This window comes from Dioscorea cayenensis, chromosome 6 (assembly GCF_009730915.1).
Source record: "Dioscorea cayenensis subsp. rotundata cultivar TDr96_F1 chromosome 6, TDr96_F1_v2_PseudoChromosome.rev07_lg8_w22 25.fasta, whole genome shotgun sequence".
NCBI lineage: Eukaryota > Viridiplantae > Streptophyta > Magnoliopsida > Dioscoreales > Dioscoreaceae > Dioscorea > Dioscorea cayenensis.
In genome coordinates, this window is record NC_052476.1 from 19,811,418 (window position 1) to 19,819,963 (window position 8,546).

Consider the following 8,546-nt stretch of genomic DNA (forward strand, 5'->3'; position numbering starts at 1 on the left):
CCGGATACAAATTACAAGATTATCAAATCATAATCCTAACAAAATACAAATTACCCTTGTATCCTACCGCGGGGCGTTTCCCCCGCACTCAACCTATCAAACTGATGCTCCCACAATATGACAGATGTTGTCACGCCACTCCACTCCGTTCCCACATCTGGTAGTTTACTTGTGTATTTGAGCCATACACAACAATCTCCACCTTGGCGAATATATTCCATGAAGATATAAACCAGGGAGCTTCTTATCTTCCAAATAGATTGAGTGCCATGTCTCTTTAGCATTAGAGACATTGATCAAGTCCAAGCAATGCTTGAACTTCCCTGTAGTGATCGCCTTTGATCCGATTTTTGTAATCGCAACAACAACTCCACCTACAACTGTATTTCCCATCAGCTTGTAGATATTCCTAGCACTCCTTTCTCCTTTCATCACTATCAAACCATTCTTACTCACCACAATGCAATCCTTTTCGGTTTTAAAGCCAAAACCATTTCTATGCAAAGTACCCAAAGAAATCATATTCTTCTTTAATTCTGGAACATGTCGAACATCACACAAAGTCCGAACAACACCATTATGCATCCGAATCTTGATCTGCCCTTTTCCAGTAATAGCACAAGCTTTATCATTGCCCATGTAGATAAAACCAAAATCCCCTGATTTGTATGAATCAAACCAGTCCTTGTTCCATGTCATGTGAAACGAACATCCTGTATCCAAAATCCATGAATCTGAGGTTTTACATGATGAAACTGAAAGCAGATCTCCATCACTACAATCTGAATCACCGCGCTGGATCACATTAGCAAACTGTGATGAATTATTGTTCCTTTCATCAATCTGTTGCTTCCTGTTTGGACAGTCTTTCCTAATATGCCCCATCTGTTGGCACTTATAACATTGAACAGATCTTCTGACTCTGGAATTCCTTTTGTTGAAACCATCTTTCCCCTGCCTTCTCCCAGTTTCCTGGTTGCCTTTCACATACAACACTTCCGTTTGAGAACCTTCAGCATTATTTTGCTTCCGCTGATTGTGGGCTAACAACGCCGTAGTGATCTCATCTACTTTGAGCGTATCTTTCCCCCATGTGAGTGTAGTCACTAGATGCTCATATGAAGGCGGTAAAGAGCACAGCAAAATCATAGCTTTGTCTTCATCTTCAATCACGACCTCAATTCTCTGCAAATCACTGACTGTGTGATTGAAGAAATTGATATGTTGTACCAGATCTGCACCTTCCTGCATCTTCAGGCCATACAGTTTCTGCTTCAGATACAACTTATTTGTCAGAGATTTCGACATATATCGACCCTCCAATTTCTTCCAGACCTCCACCGGAGACGAGAGATCCATGACGTGATACATAACATCATCCGCCAAACACAACCGAATAAGTGCCGCCGCTTTTGTTTGTAAATCCAACCAAACTTGGTCTTCCAAACCTTGAGGCTTTGTCTCTTCTAATGCTTTCAACATCCCTTGCTGCACTAGCAAATCCTTTACCCTCCACTGCCATAATCCAAAATTCCCAGTTCCATTGAACCTTTCCACATCGAATTTTGTAATAGAGTTCATCCTTCCAGCAAAAAACTCTCTGATACCACTTGTTAGGAAAATAGTTAGGTAAAATAGAGGATCCGCAGGGGAAATCAAGAGAGCAATGAGACAATAAAAGCACACAAGATTTACGAGGTTCGGCAATGTGCCTACGTCCTCGGGAGTGGAGCAGCCGTAATCCTCTTATTCACTTGTCTCTCCTCACGGTTGAGACAAAAGACTAGGGTTACAAATATTTATAGGTAAAAACCTAAATTTATCCAAATACAAACCTATTTGGATCCTAACCCTATCTGGATTCTAAACATATCCATATTTTAAACCTATCCGGATACAAATCCTATCCGGATACAAATTACAAGATTATCAAATCATAATCCTAACAAAATACAAATTACCCTTGTATCCTACCGCGGGGCGTTTCCCACATATGATAGATGTTGTCATGCCACTCCACTCCATTCCCACATCTGGTAGTTTACTTGTGTATTTGAGCCATACACAACAAATAGTTCTCTATAAATTAGAGACCTTGACAAAATGGTTGTTTTCCTAATAATTTAGCAGCAAAAATTACTGGAAAAATTACTGTTTGATTCTTCTCCATCTTAGTCTACCCAAATACAATGAATTAAACTTCAAATTCAAGTATTCAAAAAATGCAAAATTTCAATGATCATACATCAGAACACACATCATGTCACAGGTGATACAAACAAGGAGGGTCATCAACTTACTTCGAGTTCAGAGAAGTCCATCTCTGTAAGCAAAACCTTGGAGTTCCCAGTGATACCTAACAACCAAAATCCATACACTTTGATTCAAAATCCAGGACAAAAATCTTAGCATTCTAGCAAGTAATCAGTGGCCGGATTTGCTGAGGGATTCGTCTGAAGCATACCATATCTGCATGGGTGTGCGTCGTGAGGAGAGGACGGCGAAGGATGGACAAGAAGGAGCGTCAATGAAGCGAAAGGGACGCCGGAGAGGACGGCAAGGCCCACCTCAGTAGAGCTATGGAAGGAGTGGCAGGAGAACAGTATCCACAGCAGCGCTGTTTTATCTATTCCTTGGCCCGGTTCAAATCGGTCCGGTTCATGTCGGTTCGGTTCGGTCCTATCCAAATTGAACCGAAACGATTCAATTTTGTTGATTTTTTTTAATTTAATGATAAATTTATTACTCTCTGTAAATAAAAAAATTATTAGTTAATATTGTAATAATAGTATATGGTACTTGCTTATATTTTTCATGAAAAAAAATATATATTCAGGAACATATTTTAAAAATAATACATATTTAAAATTTAAGTTTCATTAATTAAAGAATTTTTTTTATTTCCAATTGAGCTGTGAAATTTATTATTTGATGTTATCCAATTGATCTAATATAAAATCATTTTTTTCCAAAACTTTAATCTATGTCATTAAACAACAAAACAAGGGATTTAGAATATATTTATCTATGCATCATGTCCCAACATAATGGAATATCGAAGTTGAGATTTTGGTTTATTAAACTTTGGAATGAACTTATATGCATATTATTTATTTAATAAGGTTGAATTCATTTAATATTAGAAAAACTTCTCTACCCCCTCAACACGAGGGTTGGTATTTACAAGTTGGGTTCCAAACCATGATCATGTCCATATTTGTTTAAAACATACGAAAAAAGTTTTTCTATTAAACCAATATTAATTATATATATATAATCAGTGAATTCAATGAACAAATTTAACTATTTTTATTTCATTTGAGTTTTTATTTATATTAAATATGATATATAATTAAAATTTTTAATTACACTCATTTATTTACGTAATAAATATCTGTAAAACAATTTCAAGGTATGTTTACTGTTTTCATGGTAAGAAGTTTTTTAATCATAAAGTTAGAGTTTCCATTGTATTATGTACAATATTTTCTCAAACCCTCCAACATTGTAAAAACCTAATGTCGAGTAAAAGAATTTGTCTACTATTATTTTATGACTAAAATTTTTTTGTTACACACAAATAATAGTTGTCGGCTCTAATTAAATGAGTAAATAATTAATGCTAAGATAATTTTTTTTATTTACAATCCATTGTTAATAGGTTTCCATTGAAGTAATCAAAATGGGACTCATTATATCCACGTTAAATTCTGCACTCTATCCATGTTTGATACAAGAAAGTCATATATCGCATTTTGTTAGAGAAGAAATTAGAAAACTATAAATCATATATTTTGAAGTGATAGATTTTGCACTCATAACCCATCTTTTGACCGTGATCAACTGCTTCAATAGTACTTAAAAGGATTAGATAATCATGGTTGATAATAGCATCATTGTTGCTAACCTTACATAAGACCTTCATTTCATGCAGCTCTGTCATGGGCCTCATGGCTATAAATATATGCAATGATAGACTTAGGGGTCATTCAGTTCACGATAATGTGAAAACATTATCGGGAACTTAGTGATAATACAAAAATATTTTTACTTTTGGTATTGTAGTATCCATAATGTTAATGGTAACATGAGATTATTAATAATGAAAATATTACCAAATAAATCAATAATCACATTACCGTCAAAATATATAGGTGTCTATCCAGATTACCGAGGTGGTGGTCTTCAGCCCCTTAATTTTTCTTTCGAAATTTGCCCTCACCTTTTCAATTTAATATTTTGTCAAAATTAATTTTGGATAACTTTATTTGGGAATATCCTAAAAAATTATAATTAATTATTTTTCATGTAAAATTTTTATCTTATTTTAACTTTAAATTTGCCCAAAATTTTAGATACAAGGGTAGTTTGGGAAAATTTGCCAGAAGTTAATTTTGGTATTATAATTTAATTATTTTTATCTAAAATTTTATTTTATTTTAAATTTAAATTTGCTCAAAATTTATGATAAAGGGTATTTTGAGAAATTTGAAATATTACCAAGTTGATTCCTATGAGTTATGGCCAACCAAACATTGGTAATGAAAGATTACTAGTGATATGATTTCCCAACCAAAACATTGTTATCCAAATTAGTATAATATTCTTGTGCATATAGCATTCTTGACCTCATTACCATGGTAATCTCATTACCATGATAATATATCATTACTATAACTAAACGACACCTTAGGGGGCATCTGGTAGGAGGATTAATCTAAGATTCCCGAGAATATAATGGAGGGATTGTTATTCCCATGTTTGGTATAAAATTTATGAAATATGAATCATTTATCCCCAGGTATACATTATTCCAACAACAAATAGTTTTCTATATTCCCATAGGGGGTTGGGTATAAAATATTCCTAGGTATAAAAATAAACTAATACGAATAAAATAACAAAAAAAACAATTTTATGTTCAATTTCTATTCCCACCTCGCATCTTCTTTGATTCTAGGGCATTAGACATTTATATTTTATATTTTAACTACTTTTACTTATTTTGTTAAATCATGACTTTATTTGTAATAGTGGATTTGTTTCTGTCTATTGTTAAATCTTTTTCATAGTTCGATAGATAATTTAATAAACCAATAATTTTTCCCTGTGTTTAAGAATATGGTTAGCCAACATATTAATTAATCAATTACGGTAAATTAGATCGGATTTTGTAGGTTTTTTTTATAATACCTCAATGTGACATGAGCATGAAAGGATTCAAGAACTAGTTTTCTTTTTATAAGGGCTTAGTGTTTTGGGTTTAGAATTATGCAATATTTGGTCATTTTAGATGAATAGTATCAATTTGAGTTAATTTATTAATTTATTTTTCTGGATAAAATCATTTACATTTCCAGGAATATTATATCTAACCAAACATGGGAATAGAATATTTCTTAGTATTAGTAACATTCTCAGGAATATCTTTTGTAAACCAAACAAGAAAATGAAACACTCCTAAATTTATCATTCCCAAGAATCTATATTCCTGGGAATCCACATTCATATGAGGATATTTCAAACATGATACCAAACGGCCCCTTAAAGTTACCAATATGGTGCATACAAAAATAAAAATGCATCACATGAAAATAGTAGATATTGATTTAGAACATTAGTAGATATTGATTTAGACCATTGAAGTAACAAAATTTTGAGATAATATTACTTTGATTTAATTAAATAAAATTATGTGATGGCATTTTTCATGAATTAATTGCAGGAGATCAACATTAAATTTTTCTTCATGATTTATGCACCTCCCTTGTCATGTGTGACCCCAAACAAAGAGGTACAAGCAACAGTACACAATTAGTCATCCATGTGGGAATTACATGCAATATCACACTAACTTTTTTTAAAAATAAAAAATATTAAATTTCTGTTTTATTACCACTTTTGATATATATAAAATAAATAAATCATTTTGAAAGGGTAAATATTACTGTAGATCACCAAACTATACCTAATTCTCATTTTGGATAACGAATTTTGATTTCTATCAAAATAATCACTAAATTTCAATTTGGTTTAAAAAAGATGTTACCCAAGAGAATTCGGTGAGATGATTTTGAGGTGGATGCCGAAAATCTAACGTGGTCGTTGGATTTCCATATCACTTGCCCCAATGACCTTGCCTTGTGGATTAAAAGGCCACGTAGGCTCCATGTTATGTTATTTAAGCCACATTAGCCCCCTTCTTCTTCTTCTTCTTCTCATTTCTCCCATTCGAGAATCCTGAGCAAGATAGTGGAAACCTCGAGGAAAGGAAGGTATGATTCCAAATGATCTATCTCTTGAGAACGGGTGTGTGCTAGAAGGAAGGAAGCCACATTGATTATCATGGGAGTTAGGTAGGGGGGAAGAAAGCCCTATGGCACCGGATTGCAAGATCAGGACCATTGAGAAGAAAGCCCCAACTTATAGTAAGTAGTGTTTAATGACTAAGTCTCCAAGTTAGGGTTTTATTTGTATATTTGGGTTTATAAAGGAGGTTGTAGTACATTGATTTAATTTAGGGTTTGTACAAGACAGTTTATGCGTGGCACCAAGGTCTCTTTTTTCCTTTACTTTTTCTTATTCATGTATCGTTGTTTGTTTTGTTTGGTTTTTTTATTATACTGTTTATTAGGTTATTGATTATCTTTGATTGTGTGTTGTTATTTGTTTTTTGATTGTGTGTTGTTTTTTAATCAAATCCACACGGCCGTGTGGATGCCCGATATCAGCCCTATAAATACTACTTTAAGAGTTCTATTTAGGGATCTTCTTCCTATCTTTGGCTATCTTTTGGGGAGATCGCGGCTAGGGTTTGGAGAGACTTTTGCTTGGTTTTTGGAGCGTTTCTATAGCATTCGACATCAAATTCTTTTGGATAAGAGCTATTGAGGGAGCTTTCGTCGGTATCGATTCAGCGAGGTGTGCCCTAGGTTTAACAAGGGAAACTTTGGAGAGAACGAGGCGGCTCCGCAAGACCATTGATACGGACTACAAGGAGGTTTTCTTTATGGATTGTTGGCACTTATCTTTGATTTCATATTTGCTTTTGTATTGCTCCATGGAGAGCTAAACCCCTAGTGGGTGCTTGGACTTGTAAACCCTAGGATGCTTTTGTTTCACTGACTCTTATTATGCTTTTTTAATTGATGTTTTAATTGAGTTTCAACCTTGAATGCTTGTTGAATTGATTTTCCCTTAGAGTGACACTAGGGTTTAGAATCTATCTTGGTAATCCTTGTGAATGAGTGACACTTCATTAGGATTAGACAAAGCATAGCTGAAGAGGGTCGAGAGGGTGAGTTGAAAGGTAGCGGTACGTCCCTTTTTCCTTCCTATGTGATTTATCCTACCTCCACGTTTCAAGAGTTCTTTGAGATCATGATAGAGTGAAGTGCTAAGAGACAAACTCCACTGGGACTTAGTTGTGTGAGTAATAGAGTGAAGTGTTGAAGTAATCCTTTAGTGCTGGGGTTTAATTGTGACTAGGGGCCTTTCTCTTGGACCAAAGGGTTAGATCTATATTAGAGAATAGGGTTTTATCACTTGGAATCCCTAGAGCTTCAAGCAACCCTATACAGTGTGAGGTGTTGAGAGTATCCCTTTTTGTAGGGGCATAGTGTAAGGGTTAGTCACGGTTGACCTTAGGTTTGGGACCGTGTGTCTTTGGATTTCCATGACTCATTAAACTTCAATTAGGAGACATAATGATTAGTCTTGCACTTGGAGTAATAGTTCTAGGGTGAGCAGTGTCCAGGTACCCCATCTTCCCATTGATTACCTCTCCTTATTCCTATTGCTTTTTCTCCTTTTTTCTTTATTTTTATTCGCATTGATATTGTTCACTCAAATAAGAAAATCAGTTAACTCTATAGTTAAACAACACTACTACTTGCTTTTGAATAATTATTTCCTGTAGATACGACTACCCACTCACCGGGGTATTTTATTACTTCAACAACCCGTGCACTTGCGGTACACACACGAAAGAGGTGTGTCAAATATCTTTCTAATCGCATTTGCGAACGTGGAAGGAGAGACATTAGATGCTTGGCAATTTTTCTTAGATCATTTGCGCACATATGTGACACCACAAGAAGGAATTTGTTTTATTTCAGATCGCCATGAAGCTATTAAGGGATCATTTCGAGCAATTGGGCAAAGGATGAATCCTCCACATGCTTACCATGTTTATTGTATTAGGCACATCTCCGCGAACTTCATGCGTCGTTTCAAAAATAAAGAAATGTAACAAATAGTTGTTAATGCTGGTAAATAATGAAAATGACTTGTTTATATGTTTAAAATAAATAATGTTATTATTTTTTTATTTTTGGCTAACTTGCTTTCTTTATGTGATTAATATAGGCTACTCGAGAACTACTCGCGATTTTAACTACTGGTATAGTTTGGTTCAAGAATACGATGTGGAGGCAAAGAAATGGTTGGACAATATACCGCGGGAGAAGATGACTCAAGCATTTGATAAGGAAGGTCGAAGGTATGGGCATATGACGACCAACCTTGCTGAATGTATTAATTCAGTA